At 45.9% G+C, this 24,621-nt stretch overlaps 1 protein-coding gene across 4 annotated transcripts in view; it reads left to right on the forward strand.

Moving 5' to 3' along the window:
- The first annotated feature begins 6,316 nt into the window (after window positions 1-6,316).
- Plekhg1 (pleckstrin homology and RhoGEF domain containing G1) overlaps window positions 6,317-24,621 on the forward strand; it is a 213,637-nt gene continuing 195,332 nt past the window's right edge. For 2 of the 4 annotated variants that reach the window (XM_085688177.2, XM_085688166.2), the window contains exons 1-2: window positions 6,319-6,474; window positions 13,836-14,228. The gene's annotated coding sequence lies outside the window, so the exon portion shown is untranslated. Of the gene's footprint in view, window positions 6,475-13,835; window positions 14,229-24,621 lie in introns of all 4 variants that reach the window. The other 2 variants (XM_048419745.3, XM_048419742.3) reach the window with 1 other exon arrangement.

Raw genomic sequence — 24,621 nt, forward strand, 5'->3', positions numbered from 1 at the left:
AAACATTGACCATTTTGCAGTCAATGCCAGAACAACCTTGAAAGCCTGGTTCCTCTGGTATCTCTCCATCTGGAGTTTCCTCTAGTTAGCAAGTTGTCACCGAGTCTTCAGTGACAGCCTTGGATCGTTATTTCTAAGATGTGTCTAGAAGGCCACTGATAACTTACAGCAGCCAAGACTGTTTTCATGGTCTTCAGTGAGGCGAGCACAGGACTGTCCCTTTGCAGCTGGTCCCTTCATCCCCTGGTGAAGTCCCTTTTCATTTCTGCTCACAGCATGCATTCACAGTCAGATCTTGAGTGTGAACTTCCTTCTTTCACTGGGCAGTCTGAAGGCAGAATAGAGAACTGGAAAACCTCAAAATCTATTTGAAGGTACCACACACGAGGGTCCTATGAGCTAAAAACCTTTTCTCTCCATATTGGCATTAGCCAATGTACAACCAAAGCCCTACATGTGTTCTCCATCCATCTCTGCACTCTGGCTAAAAAATAAGGTCTGGTTTGAATAAGGAGACAAGGAAGCCAGGAATCCTCACGGATGGACCACCGAATAGGATGCTGTTCACTGTCTCTGCTGGCAATGGAAAGGATTCAGATATTTTAGGATTTCCAGGTTCCTCTAGAATTTAGATTCCTCCAAGAATCCAAATTCCTCTACCTGCTTTCACATTCAACCCAGCAAAAGCCTAAGCACTATAAACAGTTCTTACTTTGTCTTCCTTTTGCTCTTTGAGGATAATTCAGTTTGTAAATCTTCTAAGTAGCCAGAGTCTGGAGAGAAAGGATCCTTTGCCTGAATGCACACACGCAGTCGCCTGCTCCTGGGTACAGAGAATTTGAACACACATCATCACACACATCATCTTACACACAGTTGACTACATTTCTTACACGAGCCTTGTATTGGATACTTTCCTTCTTGCCACAGAAAGATGTGTAACGAGAGCAACTTAAGGAAAGGTTTTTTGTTTTTTGGGTGTTTTTTTTTTTTCCTCTCAGTTCAAGGAAGCAGTCTACCCTGGCGGCGGGAGCTGGAGACAGTACATTGTGTCTGCCACAAACGCCGATGTGCAGCTTGCTTTTCTCCTTTTATTTCAGGCCAGGCCCACAGCCCACGGAATGGTGTTCCCACAGTTAAAATCAGTTTTCCCACCCAACTAACTTAATCTAACTAATCTTCCCACAGACATGCTCAGAGACACTGTGAGTCTTGATCCCGTGAAGATGACAGTATTAGCCATCCCAGGACACTTTCCTAAAGGGTCCCTACAGGACACTTATAACCTTTTATAGGGCCAAGGTATTCTAGAATGGATCTGTCTTTGAGACAGGGTCTCATTGCACAATGCAGGCTGGTCTTGACAAAGCTCTATTTCCATCTCAGCCTTCCTAGTGCTGAAATTATAGGTGTTACTTGTTTACAGGATTTTATTTAAAAAGAAAAGGGTTTTAAGCCTCACAAATCTAAATTTGAAATTAAATTAGCTTTCCTCATAGTAAAACAAAAGGTAGAACAATGCCATCTGGGCCTTTGAGGGGTTCTATATCCCAGTAGGCATGATTTTTCTGATTTTGCAAACTCATAAATTCAGTGCAGTCATCATCAACACCATAAATGTTATCATCCGAAGCCATAAAATTAAAACAGGGCGTGATGGAGCCATTAAGCCAGTGAGCTTTGCAAACATTGGCTCCCCCATGTGCCTTGATGGGAGAACCTGAAGGGGAATGCCACAGTCGGTTGCCTCTCCGCAGAACAGCTGAGTTAGTGGGGGACTGTAAACCACCTGCCAAGCTGTGTTTGCATTCTGCTTTGCCTGGTGTAGCTGTGTGGCCACCAGCAAACCCCTGCACTTCCTCCAAGCTCTGCGACCCCGTGGATTACAGTGTCTGTCTCCCTTAATGGCTCTGTCTGAGGAATAAATAAGATGCTGTGGGAAACATTTGATAATCTCAGAAAGCAAACGTGTTTCTTCTGCAGACATCTAATTGACATTCCCAGCCTTTCTTGAGAGGAAACAAGGTATGATTTGAATGTAGGCCAAGCCTGGGCCTGTCACCCTCAGATCCTTCCTGGCCTTTTCTTTCTGTACCCCTCCCTTCCTGTGTGTGGAGCATGTACACATTTGTGTGGATGTGTGCATGTTTTTCTGCGGGTGTGTCCATGTGTGCACCTGAATGTGGGAGTTAGGGGTGAATGTTGTCTGTCTTCCTCAATCACACTCTACCATACTTTGGAGATATGGTTGTTGGGGGAAGGGTTGTTTGTTTGTTCCCGGCCGCCTGGCTAGCTTAGACCCGAAATAATCACACAGAAACTCTATTAATTAAAACACTGCTTGGCCCATTAACTCTAACTTCTTATTGGTTAACTCTTACATCTTAATTTAACCCATCTCCATTAATGTGCGCATCACCATGAGGTTGTGGTGTAACAACAAAGTTCCAGCACATCTATCTCCATGGCTTCTCCCTGACTCGACATTCTTTCTTCCAGTATTCTGCCTAGTTTTCCCGGCCTACCTAAGTTCTGCCCTGCTATGGGTCCAAAGCAGTTTCCTTATTCATTAATGGTAATCACAGCACACAGAGGGGACTCCCACATCACATGGTCTCTCACTACACCTGTTACGCACTTATTCGGCCAAACTGGCTGTCCAGTGAGAGCCAGGGAATCCTGTCCCCACCTCCCTAAGACAGGGATGGCAAATGGAAGTCACCATGCGAGCCCCCAAGTGCAGCGCCATGTGGGTGCTGAAAGGTAAAACTCGGGTCCTCCTGCTTGTACACGGAGCCAGCTCCCCAAGTCTCCCTCCTTCTTCCTTCTTGCTCAGTTTCACCTGACTAGGGGCAAGGGACTGCAGACTGGACCCCAAAGCTCCCCTATCAGTGGGGTCCAGTCAAGGAGGACACTGACTGGGGGAGCTACAGTAAAGAAAAAGAACAGTAAATTTCTCCTTTCTGTCAGGGTCAGAAGCAGCTTCTGCATCCGCCACCCTCACAGAGGGCTTTGGTCTCCAACATGCCCCTTCAGTCTGGCTCTCTGCTGTGTTTGGCCTCTGGAGTGCTTCATTGTCTCCTTCTAGGCCCTCAGCTCTGCCCTCATATGCAGAGATGGTTTGTTTGTGCATCCGAGTCTTCCTTCTCTTCTTTCCTCCTCTTCCTCCTCCCGCCCCCATTCAGCCTACTTCCTCCTCTTCTTCCTCATCATCTTCCTTCTTTTCTTTTGTGTTCTTACTAAAGCCTTTCTTTTACAAAGACTTTAAGTGACTTCTGTTTCTCCCTTTTGACCTTTGCGGATGGATACCTTAAGAATATTAAGAAGACATCTCAGCAGAAGAGTTTTCCTGACACCAGAAATGCTCTCAGAAATCCTATTCCTTAAAGGGGGAAGAGACCCAGATTGCTAACATAAAATGCTGCAGGGTAACATTTTCACAGCTCCCACGTCTGCTCCGTCACACCCACCGACCTGCCCACCCACCCCGAATCCATCCAGCAATCAATCAAGTTTTGAACGTGGGGAGGGGAGATTAACTGCTGGGCACACATGAATGAAGTAGACCCACAAGAGACAGCACAGGGGACCCAGAAGACACTGTGCTCCAATCATGTGAAGAGCAAGGAACACTTGTTTGGGAAGCAAAGATGAGTTGGGTTCCTAGTCTGCTTTGGCACACGGAATCAATGAAGCTTTGTTATTCTTTCTGCTGATTCCTATGTTCTACGTCACTGGTAAACTGAGGCAACCAGAAAAGCAGACTGGGAAGGAACTATTATCACCACCCCATGGATACAGTCCCACTGCTCAGAACTGTCAGCTGCCCATGTAGAGTAGTTAGATACAGAGTTGGCAAACAGAGCTTGTCTTGTCAATGGGTTGGGCTGTCCCACTAAGTCACTAGGCCCAGATTGCCAGGGCCTGAAAGGAGAGAATTAAAGAAAGTGAGGAACCTCAGTGTTGTTCCTTTCTTCTCCAAGTGCCCCCCAATACCCACCCTTCAGCCACAAACATACTAGCCAAATGAATTCTCTGAATCCTGCATCTTTATAGAAGGACTGGTACCAACTCACTGGATTGCCAGAAACCACAGACGCAGTCTAGCCTCCTCCATACCCTAGAGGGGCATGTTCTAAAACTCTGAATCAGCTAAGAAAGCCAGCTGTATATAATGTGGCATTTCCCATTCATACTTACCGATGATAACCTATAATTTATAAAGTAAGTGTGCTAAGAGAATGCCAAGGGTCATTAGTAAGATAGAATAATTCTAACAATATAGTGTAAGAGAAGGGCTAAGTAACACTACTCTCGGACTTCAGGGCCATCAGGAAGTCAAGTAGGGGTCAGTAGAGCACAAGCATTGTGATACCACAGCAGTTCCTCTGAGGCGTGAGACAGCCACTAGTGAGTAATAGTGTATACAGGATATTATGTGCTAGCTAGTTTTATATCAACTTAATACAAGCTAGAATCATCAGAGAGGAGGGATCCTCAACTGAAAAAATGCCTCCCAAAGATCTGGCTTTAGGCAAGTCTGTAGGGCATTTTCTTAATTAGTGATCCCTGGAGGAGGGCCCAGCCCATTGTGGGCGGGGCTACCCCTGGGCTGGTGGTCCTGGACACCGCAAGAAAACAGGCTAGGCAAGCCGGTAATTATCACCCCTCTAAGGCCTCTGCTTTAACACCTTCCTGTCCTGACTTCCTCCAATGATGAGTAGTGATGCAGCAGTGTAAGCTAAATAAACCTGGTCCTCCCCACCCCACATTGTGTTTAGTTACAGTGCTTCTTCAGAGCAATAGTAACTCAGCCAAGACAGTAGATACACTGGACAAAGGAATGACCGGCATCCGAAAAGACACCAAGCAGGATGGCTGGGGTTCATGATGATAGTGAGAACGGTGGACAAGTTGAAATACAGACAGCTCATTTATGAAAAATTTCACCGGGTACCATAAGAGTTCATAAAGTGTGGCATACTTGATTGAGACGCTGCTGGTCACATCTGTCCTAAACAGCATAGGCGCAAGGGTAGGGAAGGTTTTCTGTAAGTTCTAGATACCAGAAAGGTCCTGATCAAACCTCCTTAGGATAGGTGTCCTGTCTCTGAAAGGCATCCAGCACCTCTCCTAGGGATCTCCAGCGTTATTACAGATCTGCTTTAAAGATCTGGGGGCATCTATTTTAGTCCCGTGGCAAATCCACCAGGTAAATGTATTTCGAGCATAGCTCAGACCCGTAGCTTTAGAGAGGCACTTCAGTTATAAAACAGAATATAACGTCTGTGTTGCAGAGGACGCTGTAACAATGTGTGTCCTTACTGCATAAATTTGTGCTTCATTTCAAATATTTTCTACAATTTTCACAACTATGTGCACCTGAACGTTCAACAACAGTAATAGCGAATGCTTACTCAGGATTTGGTAAATGCAAGGGCAATCTCCTAAGGTTCGGAGTTCACTGGTTTATTTAAATTGCCTGCACAGTCCTGGGGGTGGGTAGACATTACCGTCAACACCACTTCTTAGATAAGAAGTGGAGGACTAAAGAGATTAACTTATTCCCTCAAAGGCACACACGCCGCGAGCCGAAGTTTTTAGAAACAAAAGAATAGCGCATGGGTGCACCTTACTGGGCCTGATGGAGCCCAGGCACGGCTGACACACCTGTCTAAAACGTGCCAAGTGTTAAAGACGTCACCTCGAAGGCACCTTTGATAGAGGTCTATCTTTTATTGTCCTACCATATCGGTGCCTTTAAACATCTGGCTGTCGCAAAGGTCTCTGCCTCCTTTTCCACTTTTGCTTTCTCTAACCAAAGGTCATCCTGTAAGTTAACTGGGGTGATGGAGGTAGCGATGCCTGCACCTGGTAAGCGTCCTTCTCCCACTTTTTAGTGTTGTGACCTCACAAGCTTCGGTGTGAAACTCGAGTGTGGACGCAAAACAACCGTTTTACATCCAATTTCAGGGCGCTCTAGGAAATGGCCACGTCCAAGGCTTAGCTAAACCTGAACAACCCATAGGAGGGGAGGGGGTAGGGGAAGCGATGCGTCTGCGAAAACAGTAGCAGGGATTTAAAAAAAAAAAAAATCTAAAACTTTTGCCCCTAGAGGCTGTAATTTGACTGCTGTCTTTGGCAAAAGTCCAGAAAGCAAGCTTAATCTCTTTCTGAGCCGCCTCCTCCTCTCTGCTGGGTCCGCCCGCAGGGCCCCCGAGGAGGCGGGCGGGGACCGCGACCCGCGGCTGCGGCCGGAGGAGCGGGGCGGGGCGCGACGGGCGCGTAGTGGGAAAGAGGAAGTGGAACCCGGCGAGCTGCAGGGCTTGGGGCGGCCGGAGCCGGCGCTGGAGCGCAGCGCACCACGGAGCCTGGCGCTCAGGAGCCGCCCCTCTCCTGTAAGCGCTGCCAGGACTATTCCAGAGACCGGACAAGGGAAGCTGGGGACCTCGGCCACGCACCCCGAATCTGCAGGTGGGACGGCCGGAGCGCGGTGTTTAGTCCTGGGGGTGGGGTGGGGTGTGTGTTCCTGAGTGCTACACCTGGGGGTGGTTCGACGATAGCTGGCGGTGCTGCCCGCCGTCCTGGGAGTCTCCAAGTCCGGGCTCAACCCAGCTCAACCTAGATCTGCCGACCCGGTACTCCCGCCCCTCGCTGCAGCCCTCCCGGCTGCAGTTTGCAGCTCCGTGAAGCTTGCTCAAGAGTCACTGGGTGCCACCGCAGCCCCCTAGTCTAGAACTGTCCCCAAATAGGACACTCGGGGGACCAACACCCCAACAGCGGTGTGGGCACGAGGACAGGGAGTGTACCGTGTGCTCCAGCTAGGAGCAGCCCTGCGGGGGCAGAAATTCACATGGACGCCCCTTATCAGATAGTTAGCGATTTTAGAAGTGAACGGGGGAGATGAGAACCTGTGTCCCATCCGTCACCCGAACAAACGGTAATACCTAGCGGTCTGCAACTGTGTGGGCTGTTGGCGGCTGTTGGCTGGAATGGGGGACACGCAGCAGGCCCCAGGGTGCCGACCAGAGCAGGTCCCCTCTTTGTGTCCCGGTAGAGTCTCGCTCTGCAGTCAGCAAAGTCGGGACGTCCAAAGAAGAGAGGGGTCATTGGCTTGCTCGGTTTCACAACGTTCGTGAGAAACAATGAGGTAGATGATTGCTTTGGATAGGCTGTGTGAAGTTGGTTTGTGTAAAGCTGAATGCGGTGTGTGCATTGCTGGAATTTCATTAAGCTCGGGCTGGTCCTTACTTAGCGCTCTCTTTGTACCACCCTCAGGTGACCGGGGCTACTGCACCTATTTTTGACGCCCCCCCCCCCCCCCGGGAAAAGCGAGTTTGACCTGGTAGGGCATCAATCTCAGAAAAGCTCCAATCTTCGAGACAGAATTGTTTTGAAAATGTGGGGCACACTGGATGCAAACTGAATATGCACTGGATACAAACACAGTAGGATGCCGGAATGTTAAGTCCGGGTCAGATTTACCATTTAACTGAATTCCAGGCTTAGATTGCGTTAACTCTGTAAAGCCAGTGGTCAAGGGTTATAGTCAGCCTATTTGAATTTGAAGTTTCTGGAGTTCACATATTTTCAAAAAAAATAGATTTTTTTTTTCCTGTTGTTGCTAAACTGCTATAAAAACGTCTCTAAGCCTATCGTGGCTGGGATCTAAAAGCTCTCAACTTTAGCCTTGCACTGTGGGACGTGAGAACAAGCCGTTGCTGGTAGCTTCGACTTCCTCACTGATAAAGCCGTGTCTGTACGTGAGCCAGATAGTTTGAACTGGCCTCACTTCTCCCAGCGGAGGGTATTCATTTGCTCTACGGTAGCTAACAGGTCTATACAAAAGTGTTGGGTTGCTGTTTGATCCTTTAATATCTCTGAGTCTGGCTTCCTGACTCCCGAGTTTGCTTTTTGTCCTCTTGGGATCCCACCATGTCTAAGCCACTAAAACCAACCAGGAAGAAACTTTCTTCTCCCGAGTTCATCGCCCCCCCCACCACCTTGGCTTCCTCTCCAAGTGGGTCCCCACCAGCAATCCTTGCGTGACCTCCCTTTCGTTTCCTTTGCATGGCAGATTCCCCAACGCCTTCTGTTGAAGGACTAAACAGAATGAGAACGAACAGCTGTTTGGTAGTCAAATTTGTGCCGTGTCTGTCTTTCTTTGGTAGAATTAATTTGTCTGCTCTTCACCTTTCCCTGTGAGTCCACGTTTTTCAATGCCTTTAGTATAGATGATTGTTACAAAAAAAAAAAAAAACTTTTAAACTTTCCATGGGAGATTACAGCTGTCATTCAAAGAGGTTAAATGATTACGTTGTTACCTATAGAAATTGGCAGTCCAATTTTTCAAAACTAAAGACAACCAGGAGTGTTTCACTCTCCGGCTTTGTGGTTGTGATTTCTTTTGGTGGTCTAATTCAGATTTGTATTCTGACATAAAAATAAAAAATTGAAAAAAAAACCCTGAGAAACCACAAGTCTTTTGAACCTTTAGTAAACTAAAAGCAGCTTCTTCTGATCTATACTTTTATTCTCTATGCTCTACCCCCCCCTTTTGTGGGTTTTCCTTCCTTTCACTGCTGGTAGTTAGCTCTTTCAAACAATTGTCACCTTGTAATCCTGCCACAGAGGAGATTAGATCTCTAGGCTATTCAAGCGGGATGGCTCTTGGATGATGTGGCCCAGCCTCTGTCTCGGAGATTTAGAATGATTAGGGGCAAGTATTCTAGGATTAGCCCTTGAATATGAAGCTCTCCTCTGTGCCCCATGAACTTGCAGACCAGGACCCTGCTAAGGGAATTATTCTGACCTGACCGGAATGATTTTATAACCAGGGAAAGTAACACTTATATTGGATCATTCTTTGGTTTTACTCATCCCCCCCTTTTTTTTAATTCTTCCTCCATATATTTCAGAAGGAATGCCCCTTAGCTCCAGAGCTGGACTGCCAGTTGAATGAAGTAATCCATATTAAATCCTCGGCACATATGGTGTGCTTTGAAGATGGTAGATGCTGAAAAGCTGATCCCTGGAGGGAGGGGCTTTGCTGGAGGTAATCCGCTGTCAAAACTGCGGTTTAACCTAGCTGTGACTGACCCCTGGTCCTCCACTACCTCAAGGTGATGGTTGCATGGAGACAAATCTTCACATTTATAAACTATTTATTTGGTTTTTTTTGAAGGGGGGAGTCTTATCTTCACTTTTCTTAAGTGGAGTCTTACTATGGGGGCCAGACTGGCCTTGAACTCACAATCCTCCCACCTTTGCTGGGATTACAAGTGAGCATCACCAGGCTAGGCTGTGCTTCACTCATTTCTTGACATAAGAAAAGACATGATTTCTAATGCAAAGCATTGACATATTCAGGTACAGATGAAAGAAAAGCAACCGTTTCTGGGCAGCAATCTTAGACTTCTGCATAGCAGGTATCTGAGACAGCCATGTTTTATTTCAGGCCTGCATCAGTCTCACTTGGTGAAATGAAAAGTTGACCCCAATCTATTGGCCCATCAGAGCCATGGGCAGCTGTGCCAGGTAGAACTCACTGACAGAAGAGGAGCCCCACATGATTAGGATCTGACTGGCTACATAGCCAGCAATGGATGCTTAGCGGGGATGCTAGGCTTGCCTGCTGGTCTTCTGAAAGTAGACCCTGGTTCATGGCTGAAGGACTTAGACCTGGGGAACCTAAATACTACAGAACAATTTCATATATGCCTAGCTTACCTCCTTGTCAGTAATCAGGAGTTCAGGGGAACTCTAGAATAGCTCTCAAGTTGGACTCTGAGTATCTTTTCAATCTGTGGATATAGGGTCCTATAGACCAAGTAAAAATTTCTTCACCATAACATCTTCCTTGGGTGAGCAGAAGTGGTCTCTGTACCTGTTTCTGTGACCCTGGCTAAACCAGCTCTTCCGTGAAAAAATAGGCCTTTATTTCAAAAAAAAAAAAATAAGATCTGTGAGAGTAATTTAAAGTATATAGGGAACCACAGAAATGGATTGGTAGTTAAGGGTACTTGCTACTCCTGCAAAGACCTGGGGATGTGGTTCTCAGTGTCCACATCTGGTTGGTTGTAACTTCAGATTCATGGGATCTCACACTCTTTGGCGTCCTCTGGTACGCTCGTGCACAAACACACACACACACACACACACACACACACACACACACACACACACACACCTGAAGTACAGAGGAGGCATTGGAGATGTAGCTCAGGGGCAGAGCACATGCTGAGTTCTCCTACTGGCCTGGGTTCAATGCCCTAGTGCCCAGAGCCTTAAAATGAACTGTAGAAGAATTTGTGTAATTGAAAGTTCCATCCCATCTTCTGTAAAGGATTTGAACATCCATAGAACAATCCCGTCTTAGAATACTAAGAAACGTCTATATTAAATCACTGCTTGACAGGAAGCCAAACCTGCCTGCCAGACCCACACTTCCATACCCCTACCCTTTCTCCCTCCCCATGTGATCCTAGAGGAGAGTCAATTTGAAGAGTGTTAATGTTAGGGTGAATTTTTAAAACCAACTCTGGCTACGCCCTCTGGTAATAATGTGATGGCGGTGGGGTAGAGGGAGGGCCGGGGTTTTCCCTGGGCCTTTAATTAAGAATGCTGTTTTGGTAGCTGTAATAACCACAGTGCTACAGAGGCCACAGAAGGAGCTTATCAGTAGAAGCCAGCCTGGCTATGGGATTTGGCTAAAAGCTAAGCCTCCCTTTGACAGGTGGGGGGTGGGGCATTCTTTCGAAATGTCAAAGGGATTGTGAGTCTCACGATAGCGACGGCTTCAGCACGAAAGATCAGACCCATAAGCCATCATGCTATTGAGTTAGCTATCTTATTTGGAATACTGTGTTGGGGAGTCACACGGGACACAGGTGAGTGATCTGTGGCTAGACAGGCCTAGAAGAGGAACAGAGGGGGTGAATTCTAGATCTGGTGCTGGCGAACCTTCTCCTACAAAAAGCTAGCTTTTAAGTATTTGGGACTTTGGGGTTCATATGCATCTATGTCATGGGCTATTTGGTTTGGGCGAGTTTTGTTTGCAATTACTTACAAATGTAAAAACAGATGGGCCTATGGGTTCATACCTGCAATCCCAGCTCTGAGGAGACTGGTACAGAAAACTGCCGTGGGTTCAGGTTTAGACTGCAGAGTGAATTCCAAGCCAGCCTGGGCTACAGCATGAAATTCTGTCTGAAGACAGTAAATGAATGAATAAATACATTTTTAAAAGTGTAAAACAGACTCTTGTCATCAACCATATAGAAACAGGATGTAGGACTGTGGAGATGGCTTAATTGGTAACATTTCCTTGAAAACCCCAGGACTGGCATCTGAATGTATTCATTTAAAACAAAACTGCCAGGAGTATTGGCCCAGGCTAGCAATTCCAAAAATGATCTGATCTCTGGTGCACTCTAGCCAATCAGCCTGGTCTACTTGTTGTCTTTCAGGCCAGTAAGAAGCTCTCTCAAAAGAGAAGGGAAGGGAGGAGAGGCAGGAGAGTAGGAGAAGGAAGGAAAAAAGGATGGGTACACCCAAGGTTGACATTTGTCCACTACACATATGTATACACGTCATGTGCTTCCCCCCACAACACACACACACACACACAGAATACAGGGTAGCTGTAGTACTACCTGTTCTGTATGAAACATATTTGATAATTACAATATCATTCCGTATTTCCATGGAGACCTAAAATGAAAAACTTCACTGGCTCCATCTGAGTCGCTGCAAGGCTGCCCGGTATGAAATTAAAATTTATCTTCTCTCTTGCATTCTCCCTTCCCTTTCCACTGGGGTTGGAAGTCTCTGCTGGGCCCTGCAGTCAGTTCCCGTGGAAATGGCCACATTGCCACCTTCAGCCTGGGGTTAAACATAGAGAGGAGGAGAGGCTAGGCTGGGGTGAAATAAAAGCTACACTGAACCTTATCACCCCTGATTATAGATGGAACGAGGACCAAGCCCCTGGGCATGGCACTCACCATTTGTGTCCCTGCTCTTCTCTTAGGACCTTCCATGAAGTCCTGTGTCCTTTCTAGTCAACATCATGTGCCGAGCCCTGAGTGGGCCATGTCATTTCTCAATTACAGTACATCTTTCCATACACAGTGGAAGGACATGCTGACTCTCTGGAGACCTTGTTCATCACACTGGACAAAGAGGAGCTGTCTACATCTCCATGCTTACACAGAAGCTTGTAAAACAATTAGTAATTGACCAATCTCACGTTAGTAACTGATTAACAGATGTTAAATTTTATTCGGCTCAGATCCATTGATTGAGAACCTACTGTGCTGAGAATAATGCCTGACCAACCTGAGAGATGATCTCCATAGGAACACAATTAGGGTGATGGGGAAATCAGAGTGATGGATGTGCTACTCTTCACTGGTCCTCGAGGAATCCTCTAGAGGAGACAGCATCTCCTTGGGACCATGATAATAATGAGTTCTAAGGTCCCTTTGAACCTGTATTATCTGCTGGAAATCAAAATGTTAGGCAAGCACTCCACCACCAAACTGGATCCCCAACTCCAAATATACTATTTTCTATCTTTTTAAGAATTGTTGTCTAACCTGTATTATCTGCTGGAAATCAAAATGTTAGGCAAGCACTCCACCACCAAACTGGATCCCCAACTCCAAATATACTATTTTCTATCTTTTTAAGAATTGTTGTCTGTGGCTTTGGTCTCCCTTTGTTAACCCAAGGCAGCCTCAGACTCTGCATCCCCCCTACATCCACTTCCGGCATCCTGTAGTGAAGTGTATTTTTATTTGTACTGCATGCATATCCATAACTGCGTAGTGTCCCACCTATGCCTTGCCCAGGGACAGAACCTTCTTTCCTGTCTCTTATCTCTCAAATACTAACTCGGACTTGACAAAGAGTTTGATTAAATATTAACATAATAATTTAAGAATATTTCAATACATCTATGACCTGATGTATTTTTAACAGTCACTCTGGTCTGGCCGAAGGGTCTCAGTGAATCCTTGTTAAGTGTGCTTGCCCTACTCGTGACTTGTAAAAAGTAAAGCTGAGCCGTTCCTACAGCCAGCTCATTCCTTTGGCAGATGTCTGCTGAGGTCTGGGAACCCTTACTGCAGTGTGGCTGCCTCTCTAGAGCAAAGGCGTTAGCTGCCTGCGAGCTGGCGCTCTTCTGTTTTCGAGACTTTATTGAACGCGAATGTCTAATGTGCCTTTGCCCCTCCCTATCCCAGGAGGCTGACCGGTCCTGTGATGGAGAAGGTTTTGTGTGTGTGGTTTTTTTTTTTTTTTTTTTTTTTTTGTACAATCAAGCAGCAGAGGCTGCGCTCCATTCAGGATGCCTTCGATGCTCTGGCAAGCCTCTGGCTTTTCACACCAAGCCGACTTCCTTCCAATAGGACTCCACCCTCCTCCTGGTGAAGGACTGATGGGCTGCTGCAGTCAGTGCTGGTTTCTCTGAGCACCCTCTAAACTCCCAACCCTGGTCAGAACCTTTGCTCTGCACCCCTACTTGGAGCCTGCTGTTGTCTGCAGCTCTCTCTCCCCTGCTCTCCTGTGTCTTTAACCCCTCGGTGAGGGCGAGCATGCGCGTTTACTTCCAGCTGTGATCGAGTGGACCTTTGTGCTGCTGTGCTCTTCATCTCTGACACAACACCCAAGTCCCTAGCCCTCCATGTCTCTCCCAACCTAACCTACTGATGCCAGAGCAAAGTGCCCTTCTTGTACCCGGTCTGACAGGGAGGATAGATCAATGCCTGGCCCACAAGGAAACAAAATGCAGGCCCTTTCCCTTTCCTGAGCTATCCTTCCCTTCTTCCCTCCAGCTTCCCATGTGAATAAGAGCCCCACATCCCTGGAGGTCTTCAGAGCAGACACCCGGTCTGACTGAAACCTGAGTCTTTGAGAACAAGAAGCTGCAAAGCAGAAGTCATTCCTGCGCATGCATTCCGAGGATGCGCGTTAGCCACGGTCCGGCTTGGATCCAGGTGATTTAAAGCTGCCACCAACCTGTGATGAGAAAGCTGGCGAAGAGCTGAGGCCACCAGGAGAAGGGAAGGGGCTCTCAGAGCTCAGCCCCCGTGGCTGTGATTACAGGCATCTTCAAACCCTGACATCTGCGCTTCTCTGATGTGCTGCAAGGGAGAAAGACTGTAATCGGAGGCATAGATGTACCACCCTGTGTTTGCTCCCTTGAACCGCATAGCCCTGTTATTAGTGTAAGTAGCTATGTGGTGCTAACATGTTATAGCTGCCTCAGAGGAGGACATTTTGCTCCTTTCTGAAGTGACTTACTGTTAACATACCCGGTGCCTCACACGTTTTAACCTCTGAAACTACTGAGCACAGGAATGAAGGCACCGGAGAGTGAGTCTAACTCAAGGATTTGGCATCACTGAGGGGGAGATAGGTAGGGGGTGTTGCAGGGAGATGTGGCTTTTTAAAAATGAACAGAACATCTGAACCTTTCTTATCCTATATGGGAGGCTCAATAAGGAATAGCAAGGGTGGGGCATAAGAGTAATGAGATAACCAGGCAACAGATGGAACATGGGGACGTGGAGGGGCTGGTTAGTATCGGCTCACCGAGAAAAATGCATTAGGAGTTCTTTGGAAGCTTCTGGGGCATGGTTATGGAGGACAGTCTTGGTGGTCTTGGCTCCTGGCCACTTTTCCTCACTATCTGTGTAAGTTACTCCACTCCCACACCACACACATATGCCTGCAGCAACTGGGTGCTTGGGTTGGACTGTAAAGAAGGCTGTTTAATCCAAGTCCTTCATGATATCCAGCCTCCAAGATACTATAGTGATGAGAGTAATATGAAAATAGCAATTTCAGGGCCCACACGTATGCCCCACCACAACGAAGCCTAAAACCCAGGCAGTTTCTCAACAGCGCTCCTGCCATGAGGACTTGTTCTTCCCACTGCTGCCTTTTGGAACTTTCCTGAAATGGAGGTAGATCCTATGGGGTTCTCAAAACAGCTGGGATGTGTTCCATAATTAGCAATGACTTTCAAAATCCAAAATTCCCCCAGGGTCGGGAAATAAAGGAAGACTCATTCTGCATTGTGATCTGTCATGGGTCAAGATTCTGTCCAGCCAGGTTCTGTTGCTAAAAGAATCTCTAAATTGGAAGCTAACATTTCTTTGCTCCTAATGTCTTACAGAAATGAGAGGGATAGAGGGGTGGCTCAGTGGGTAAAGTGCTTGCTGGACCTGAATTTGGGTCCCCAGTACCACATAACATATAGGTGTGGCAGTGCACACTTTTAACCCCAGTGCTGGGGGAGGGAGAAAAGGCAAAGACAGGTGGGTCCCCAGAACTTCATGACCAACCGGTCTAGCAAATCCGTGAGTGCTAGATTCAGTGTGTGACCCTATCTAAAAGAATAATGCTAATAGCTATTGTGATAATAATGTGGAAAGATTCCAGAAGATACACAATACCAACTTCTGGCCTCTATTTGTTTACACACAGGTATGTCTTTCCATGCATACACATGTGTGCACATGCACACACACACACATACAGAACCATTTCTGTACTAGCTAACGACATACCGACAACAGCTGTTCCAAAACTCGCCTTAGTTTTAGATTGTTCATATATGCAGAAAACACTTGGCGAATGCTCAGATCCTCCGTGTGCATAATGAATGTTCATAGCCCTCCCAGCTAACATCATCTTGTTTTATCCCCCCTTCTTTACTGTTATCCAGAGTCAAATGCTGCTTTGCAGTCATTGACCATGGAAACACTGTGTGCATGGAAAAGATGTGTGTGTTTTCCTGAGGTCGCAGTTGTCAGTTGAAATAGTGAAGAGTATGAAACCTGGAAGGGTGCATATGTCACTAGAAGGTTAAATGCCACCTAAACTAGAGGTTTACAACTGTGTAATAAAGATTTTATGAAGCTGGACATGGTGGCAGCCACTTGAAATCTCAGCACTCTGGATGCTGAGGCAGGAAGAGTCAATAGTTAAAAGTTAGCTTGGGATACATGACAAGATCCTGGCTCAAATATACTAAAAGGAAAAAAAACCCAGACATTCTAAGCTTTCTAAGCTTTTAGTGCATCATAACCTGGGGTAAAGAGCGGCTATCCTACTGTGGTTTTTGCACATCATGTTTAGTTTTGTGCTCTGTTACTAGGTAGCTGGAGCAATAAAACCAACATGAAAGTAACTGGGCAAGTTTATCTAGGTGTTACAAGGTTACACGCTGAGTTTCCTGAGGCGGCAGTCCATCATTCAAGATAAGGAAGAGGGGCATAGTGCATTTGGTCGGCTGTGGGAGAGACTGATTTTCACGTGGGTACTTCAGGTTACCAGTTCGCTCAACAACCATGCTTTCCTAGTTCTGGGTGTTCAGTGAAGAGCCAAGTTGGACGAGTCTAGAGTGACTTGTCGACTCCATCCAACTGCTTGAAAGGAAGTTGAGCAATTAGATGGGGCTGGAGAGCACAGTGTTTGACCTGCTGGTGGGAAGACGTGATTGGAGGGTGCAGGTTTCACATCTGGGACTGTAACTAAAGCCCGAGACAGCCGCCTTCTAAGGAGAAAGAGTTTAAGTGTTTATCAGGCTCACTGTTGTAGAGTGACTGCTCCATGACTGGTCAGCCCGTTTCCTATGGAGCCTTCAAGGAGGTACAAAATCACAGGAGCAGCGTGTCTGCCGTGCAAAACCACCAATCTCACTAGGAGCCGGGACACCAAACGAAGTGAAGAAGGTTCAGGGGTCTATGAATTTCCTAGAGACTGCCCGCTAAGCCTTGCCGTCTAAAGTGCCCATCACTTCCCAGTAGTGCCAAGCTAGGGACCCAACCTGGAACTCCCAAGCCCTTTGGAACACTGTGTTAGCCAGCTTTCCATCACTATGACAAAATGCCTAGGACAGACAACTTATGAGGAGGAGGGGTTTGTTTTGGTCCACTGTGATTGGCCTGCTGCTTTTCATATGTGGCAAGGCAACATATTATGATGAAAGCCGTCACAGGGGGAGTGGTTCACATCATACTCACCAGAAACCAGAGAGGGGGAGTCCCCAAACTCCGCTTTAAGGGCACGCTCCCAGTGACCTCACTTCCTCCAGCTAGGTCTTAATTCTTAAAGGTTCTACTATCTCCCAAATGGCACCAGAGGACTGCTGGGAGATGGACAGACCCAGTATTGGAGGGACCGAGCATCTAATCCATGGGGTTTGGTGGGACAGTTATCCAAATGATACCAGGGACCTGCCAGAGCCAAACCATTGTGGACAGTAGCCTCAGGCAAGGTTGAGTCATAGCAAATGAGTGATCTTGAGGAAATCTGAGGGAAGAAAAGATAAGTATGGAGAACCAAGATTGAGGAAGAGACAAGCACTATGTGTGTGCAGGATGAGCTGCAAGTGAGAGTCAGCACGTAGGAGGGACGCAGAGGCTAAGCTGTGCAGGTCTTTGGGATGGTGAAGATCTTGGCCATGATTCAGCATGTGAAGTCAGGCGATGGGTGGTTCTGAAGCTGAGGAGCCGCATGCTCTCATTAACAGCTGGTGATTTTTCTGGTTGCTATGAAGAGAACTGTGTTAGAAAGTTCTGGAAACAGGCAGAGCTGCAGTGATAACAGAGGGAGGTCAGAAGCAGAGGAGTTGGTGAAGAGGAGGAGGATTTAGAACTGAATGTTGGCCGAGATGTACTGGAGAGATTTGTGGGACAGTGAGTGGCGCCGTCACCAGGATTTGCTTTGCTTATCCAACTCCACGTTTCCCTTCTGTTGCCAGCTCTGTCTCCTCTACACAAAGTAAAGAGAGTAGCACATGGCTGGGCATGAAGCTCTCCATGAAGCGGTCAACTCATCTCCCTATCTATTCACAGGCCCAGGACCCTTCCTTTCACCTCTTAGCTCCCTCTAGTTCATCACTTAAGATGCAGTTGTGTAACATGAGGAACAGGCTTGTTGGGGCTTTCTGTCCTCCCACCAGGTCCCACAGCCTGTAAGCCCCCAAAGAAATCACACAGAGAGTCTACATTAAATATGAACTGATTGGCCCATTAGCTCAGGCTACTTATTAGCTCTTGTAGCTTATATTAACCCATAATTCTTATCTATGTTAGCCACATGGCTCGGTACCTTTCTCAGCGGGGCAGGTCACATCTTGCTTCTTCGGTGATCTCCTCAGGACTGGGAGGAATGGGCTTCCTCCGTCCCAGAATTCTCCTGTTCTCATCGCCCCACCTCTACTTCTCATCTGGTTGACCTGCCTATACTTCCTGCCTGGCCAATCAGTGTTTACTTAAAACATGATTGACAGAATACAGACAAACCACCCCTACCACTTCCCCCTCTTTTTTTAAAAAAAACAAAGGAAAATATCCATAGTCCATTTTTTGGGAATGTGGGCGTAGTATTCCAGGCTACTTCCGACTGTTTGGGGGCACTGATAATTTTAAGGAGATCTAAAGAAAATTTAGAAGTATGATCAAGTCCTGTGAGTCTTGATCATCTCAGGCAGCAGTCTTGAATCTGTTCTAGATGTAGAACTCAGACATCTGGGCCATCTGTTCCTACCGGAGATTTCTCAGGTGGTATTCCTAGATCAAACCTGATTTTTCTTAACTCAGAATGAACCCATAGCCTCTCATTTCCTGTGGAAAAAAAGCAAAATCTCTTCTCCAAAGTAACATACCTTTTGACTTCAATTTTGAAGTCAAGGTATTTTCAAAATACCTATCTTGGGTTACTTCGGCAGCATTTATAAGCAAATATCTTTTAGCAGCTGTTGTTCCTTCATCAGGATTCAAACAATTTAAAGAGAGCATAATAATATACAGTATCAAGATTTTTTGTGTATTTTCCATCTTTATGTGGCTTTACTTTAACCTCTATTTCTTTTATTTTTACTTTTACTTTTTGACTTTTTGAGACAGATTCTCTGTGTATCTTTGTCCTGGAACTCCCTCTGTAGACCAGGCTGTCCTTGAACTCACAGAGATCCACTTGCCTCTGCCTCCCAAGTGTTGAGATTAAAGGTGTGTGCCACCACACCTTGAATTCACAGAGGTCTGTCTGCCTCTGCCCCCCAAACTTTGGGATTAAAGGTGTGTACCACCACACCCTAGGTTGTATATGTGCATGTGTACATGCTTATGTAGTTGAGTAGATAAGCACATGTTCGTGTGCACAACATGCATGTAGCAGTCAGAAGAGAAGTTCTGGTGTCAATCATCAGGTACCATCTACCTTTTGTTTGAAATTGGCTTTCTCGTTGGCCTTGAACTTGGCCAAGAAGGCTAGACTAGCTAGCCTTTGAGCTTCTGGGACGTTCCTGCCTCTGTCCTCCCATCTCGCATCTATGGGGCTATAGGTGCACACCACAGCACCCAGCTTTTTACATGGGTTCTTGGGATCCAAAGACAGGTGCTTACATGTGTGAGGTAGATGCTGTACTTACTGGACCATCTCTGCAACTTCATGATGTGTTCATCTTGATGCCCATTTAGTTGTCCACCCTCCCTCTCTAGATGACCAGCTCCTCAAGGGCAAATATAAACCAAATCACTTTCCCTCCTAATATGGAAATTAGTTTTAAGAATTAAAAGCAAAGCAAACAAACAAAGCAATACAATTTCTATTTCACAAATCAGCTGAGCAGGTAGCTAAAGATATAAATAAGAGAGAGAAGGAGGGAAAGGAGGTGGAATTGAGAGTAAAGAGAAAAAAGCTGGAAAAAAACTCACCAGGGAGATCTGAGCTCACAGTTCATTAACAGGACTATAGAATGTGGTTTTGGTCCAGTAATGATCTCTCCTGGGCATGCCTTCTCAGTTTAGAAATTTTGGGAGGTTGTATTAAAGTCTGTGCTTTGAAACTGGGCGTGTTCGCTGCCTGTCCCTTGTAGAACTCTGCCTTCTGAACATGACAAGACCATTGCCAGTTACTCACAGGAGACCCTTAGAAGATCAGGTTCCCTGGTGGCAAGGGAGAAGAGGACCCATGAGTCACACATGATAAAACATTAACAATCGCTCGGGTTGGGGAAGACTTCCTCAGTGGTGCAGCTGCCCATAAAAGTTGCACATGATTCTAAAAGCAATCCCATGTTCCCAGTTCTGTAAGTAAACAGTCCCAGTTAAACCCATTGGTTCATCAGGCAAGCCTTGAATGAAGTCTTTACTTTGGTCTGTCATTGGTGCCCTGTCTGGGGCATTCATTTGTCTCTACCCAGGTAGACAATACTGTCTTTCCCTATCTTGCTGGACACTGTATTTATTCTAGAACAGAAATAACTACCAGAGATACTGTAGTGGTAAGAAATATTTCTAATACCCCAAGTCAACTGAGTGACTTTTGCATACTCTGAAAAGAGAAGTATCAACTATGTCACAAGATTACACATTACCTCGTGTATGTAGAAGCATCTTGGACCTTCGGTAAAGTATGCATTCCTTGGGATGCAAAGATCACTCCAAAATCATCCTTCGACTCTCACCAAAGAACATGGTTACCCTTTTGTCCTTGAATCGACTGTTCGACTTGACTTGTCATTCAGTTCTCTATTCCTACTCTCTGGTGGATGCGTGTTCAGGGCTAATGCGTAAGCTCTGGGTACAAACTGGAGTGCTAGGTGGGTGTGGTGTTGCCTGTGAATGCAATACCAAATGTGAAAAGTCTGCTGTTATTATCCTCAGGATCGGAATTCATCAGTCTCACTGTAGGGAGATTCAAACTGGAGAATCTTAAATGGTGCAGTGATTACCCTGTGGTGTATAATCTCAGTTTGCAGAGACGTCTCCAAAAGACCCTTTCATAATAAAGAAAAATGAAATTCTAGTAGCCTAGTTTTAATGGTTATGTTGATTTGAAAATGGTCAAATGACACTTCTCCTGAAGTATTCTGACTTAACTTTTCTGCCTCAAATCATAAGGCCCAATTTTTTTTTTTCGAAATAAGTCAATAAAAGCGGGGGAGGACTCCATGATGCAGTAGGTTGGTCTGAGCCTCCCACTCCTATTTAGATCCCTCTGGGATTTCTCTAGCTGGCTTTTGCACAGTTGACTCAAAGTCACCCATGCAGAACTGTACTCACAGTCTCTATTTCCAGACACACCCCTAGCTTCCTGTGTTCCCCCTCCAATCCCTTTTCAGTTCTTATTAACAGCACCACAATTCAGTGGTCACAGCAAGCAAAGCATTTTCCTTCCCTTTCCTACATGCTCTGGCTAGTCAGCAACAACTTCTTGAGTGAACCTCTGTCGGTATTCACCTACCCAGACCACTTTCCCATCCTTTTCAAATCCTGCCTCCTGCCTGGACTATCAGACTACCCTCTGAGGCAGTGCTGATGGATCTACCTAAAGCAAAGCAAAACACTAAGTGTACTTCCACAGGCCTGTTCTGTTGAATTCCAATGAAAGTTGGTGGGAAGTATAAGGCAGAGAGAGATACAAGCCCCAGATATAAGGCATTTAGAACTTCTTGGTCATGTCCACCTTTTATACCTCAGGATCAGCCCAGAGGCAGACTCGTGGGCTTTTTTTTCCAAAGTTACTTCATCTAGTCGCCAGTGATTTCATTTGGTCCAATCACTGTCACCTATAAGTTATTGCCATAGGTCTTATTTTGTCCCTTTGCTTACATCTAAACCCACTCCCTGTTTTCTATACAACACTAACTTCATTGTTAGTTATGTTAACCTCTGTGAGTCCCCATCTTATTTGGTCAGAAGCTATTTCATGGAGTGTCTTAGGAGATGCTCTCTGACCTAGCTCCTGTATTGCTCTCATCTCATCTCCTGATCTTCCCAGTGCTCGCTCTTCATTGGCCCATTGACCTTTTTGTGATTCCCAGATATCCCATGCTCTAGGCTGTTTTCATGGCCACTGCATGGAACATTCTTGCCTATCTCCCAGGGCCTTTATTTATTGTCCCTCTCTCTTGCTGGTTTCCTGCTCACATGTCCCCTTACTAAAGAAGTACCTGATACGTACCATAGACCTGGAATCCATAGAATCCTTGCAAGCTCATCCTTCTTGCCCCACTTCATTTTTATAAATGCCTTTTATCCACACCTACCATATTGCCTACTGTCTGTCCTCCCCACTGTTACCACAGCAGAGGTCTTACGCCGTTTGCTGCTGTGTTTCTGGTGCTTTAGTGCAATGCCAATGGTGGAGAAAAGGTTGAATGTTTTCTCATTAAATTGATGTCACTTTGTCAATTGCCATCTCTTCCTCTATTTGGTATGTTCTGGTCACCAAATCACGTTCTGAAACAGACACTAGTAGTCCAAAATATTGTAGGTGGCTGAACAGTGGTGATGATACTGGTGGTGGTAGTGGCAATAATGATGGTGAAGATGGTGGAATTGATGGTGATGGTGATGGTGAGCATGATGGTGGTGATGATCAGTAGAGAAGTATGGACGTGACAAACAAGATGGAAAACCCCCTTCCCATGACTCCCCTTTCTCTATTCTCACTCTCACTTTCCAGAGCTTCTAGAGAAGTATTCAGAGGGACGCCTGACTCTTTCCAGGAGAGCGTTCTCTCTAGCACCATCTCATCTAGAAGATTTTCTGCATCTGTGCCCCAGATCCTGCTCCATTCAGGCTCTGCCTTCTTGATCCTCATTAAAATAAGTCAGTACAGCATGAGAAGTGATGGTTAAACATTTCAACTCTGGAGCTAGACAGCTTCATTCCTTAGAGCTTGACAGACCTGGGGCAAAGTGTTCGGCCCCTGTAAGCCTAGGACGATCATCTTACACATAATAAATGGATCCCAACTTCCTGGTGTTACAATAAGGATTGGATCCAGCCATTTTTTAACATGCTGGCAGAGCCTAGTCTCAACTTATAGAAAAAAAGTTAGGGAAATGTTAGCCATTATTTCCACCAAATTTCTTTAAAGCAAATTTCATAAAATGAAAATAATCCTCTTATTTCTCAAAAACTAGATGCTTTTGTTTTGATTGGTTTGTGTGTATTAGCTCCTTACCCTAATATAGACTGTCAATTTATTCACATCTTGGATTTGACTACTACATAAAATAAATATCATATGGCTATGTGAAGATTGTGTTGATCTATCCACCTCTCGCCTCCCTTCTGTGATCTAATTGACATGCCATAAATTGCTGTTGGCTTATTATCTTTCTAAGTTCCTTGCAGGGAGGAACAAACCCTCTAATTAGGGAAATTTGCAGACAGAGCTAAGTAGAGAACATACTGCAAAGAACCCCCATCGTCAAGACTCAGCAATTATGAACATAGTGCCAACCCTAGTTTATCTGTTTTCCCTCCTCCACTTTAAATTATTAAAAGCAAATACCACGACTAAGGTGTGTCTCATTGCTAGGGCAGGCTCAGTGAATGTAATGGTCTAGATTCTGTTCCCAGCTGCTTCCGAAAAGCAGTTCCTAGATATCAAGTTATTTTGCCCACAGATACTTCAATTTCTGACTGAATGACTTTGCCACCACTGCCCAACTCTAATGAAAATAACACAGCTCCTTAATGCCCACTTCTACCCTGTCTGTGGTCTATTTAAATCCTGTTAGCGCAGAATTGCTTGCATGCTTCGTTCACTGTTCCACCCCAAGCATATAACAGGCAAGGCAATGCTTAAATAAATGAATGAACAGTTGTATTTTAAACGAATTTTAGGAAATAGGCTTGCTAAAAAAAAATGTAAGTGGTGCTTGTGGCCTTGAGCTGTTGCTTTCTGGCTTTTTGATGAAAATCAAGCATGACTGATGTATAATGTAGATCATAAGACTCATGTAGTAGCTGAGGCACAATTGCCTTGTGTTGGTGAACATCTTGTAGATATCACTGTCATCCAGTGAACAAATACTTTCAAAGACCTTGGGATACGTTGTCCTTATACCTTGTTCTTAGCTTTGAAGTCCTCTCTATTTTCCCCTTCTTGAATGGGGAACAAAGGTCACCTGGCTCTCGCAGTTGACTTGGATAAAAGGTGTTTGACTCTGAACTGTAGACTTACTAGCTGTTTCATCACCACCAAGTGAGGGCTAATTAGACTACGAGATAAGACTGTTATGGATACTCACTGATAGAGTGGAGGTGTTCTGCCCTGGTGCTCGGGTGCTGCTTAGTGAACTATTACGGCCGTTCTCTTATCTCGGAGGAAGCTGCGTGGTTGGGAGCATCCAAGGCAAGCATTGTTGAGACAGAGGGAAGGAACCCTGATGGACACTGCCCTCCAGACTTGTCATTTCATGGTCTCCTTGTTCTTGCGCCCAACTCTTTGTTTCCAGGGTGGCGCTTCAGGGTTTCCCACAGTTGTGAGGATCTGCTGTGGGGTGAAGAGAGAGCAGTGCCATGCTTTCCCGTCTGCTCTACACTGCACATCTGACGTCGGGAGAGTTTTTACTGCTCTTAGATTTTTAAAGCGATATTGTAGTCCTCCCTTCCTTTATACAGTAGGGGAAAATCGATTTTCTCATGCAAGTCAGGTGTGTTCCGTACTATACATTAGGAGAGTTTTGTCACCCCTCCAGAACTAGGTCTCTGTCCCTGAAAGTCCCCAGTGAATGGCTGCCCAGCGCCACAGATTCCCATCTGAGGATGGTTGCCTGGCATGGTGAGCTGCGTCCCCCCACGCAGC

The sequence above is a fragment of the Myodes glareolus genome, chromosome 1, assembly GCF_982192425.1.
Source record: "Myodes glareolus chromosome 1, mMyoGla1.1, whole genome shotgun sequence".
In the NCBI taxonomy this organism is placed as follows: domain Eukaryota; kingdom Metazoa; phylum Chordata; class Mammalia; order Rodentia; family Cricetidae; genus Myodes; species Myodes glareolus.